This window comes from Penaeus monodon, chromosome 31 (genome assembly GCF_015228065.2).
Source record: "Penaeus monodon isolate SGIC_2016 chromosome 31, NSTDA_Pmon_1, whole genome shotgun sequence".
Taxonomy (NCBI): Eukaryota; Metazoa; Arthropoda; class Malacostraca; order Decapoda; family Penaeidae; genus Penaeus; species Penaeus monodon.
The window spans coordinates 21542628-21543118 of NC_051416.1; the positions used below are offsets into that span (position 1 = coordinate 21542628).

A 491-nucleotide genomic window follows, 5' to 3' on the forward strand; every position below is an offset into this window, starting at 1 on the left:
TTGCTTATGACATAACTTTCAGTCCTTTATACATCAATATTTTTGTTTTTGTTTTTACTGATAGGCAATATTCACTTGATGCTATAATTAACTGCCTGTCATTCTACTTGATTGATAATCTCTTTCTAAGTTATCCAATATTACATTATTAGTATCAACAGCCAGGAAAATAGCCGAATTAATTCTTTGCTAATTTACATATTTTTTTCTCCTACCGGATATGTTTATCGACCTTTTTGATTAATCCGTTTTTTCCGCGGTTCCGATTTAATTAATAAATATTGTTTGAGTAGCTAATGTACAGAAAAAAAAGAAAATGCAAATGATATATTTCAAGTCTAAACATAAAATCATGGTTTGCAAGGAAAAGATATATGTATCTTTCTGACCCTCTTTGCAATTCTTCTAAATCTAGCTGTGTGAAAGGCCAAAATGAAAGTGAAAATAACCATACAGTATATCGAAGACAAATTTGAAGTAAGAATAGCCAG

General features: G+C 29.5%; 1 protein-coding gene across 1 annotated transcript in view; it reads right to left on the reverse strand.

The window, feature by feature from the left end:
• The window catches only part of LOC119593089, an 8179-nt gene that overhangs the window by 4673 nt on the left and 3015 nt on the right, over nucleotides 1-491 (reverse strand). The gene's annotated exons all lie outside the window — the stretch shown is intronic.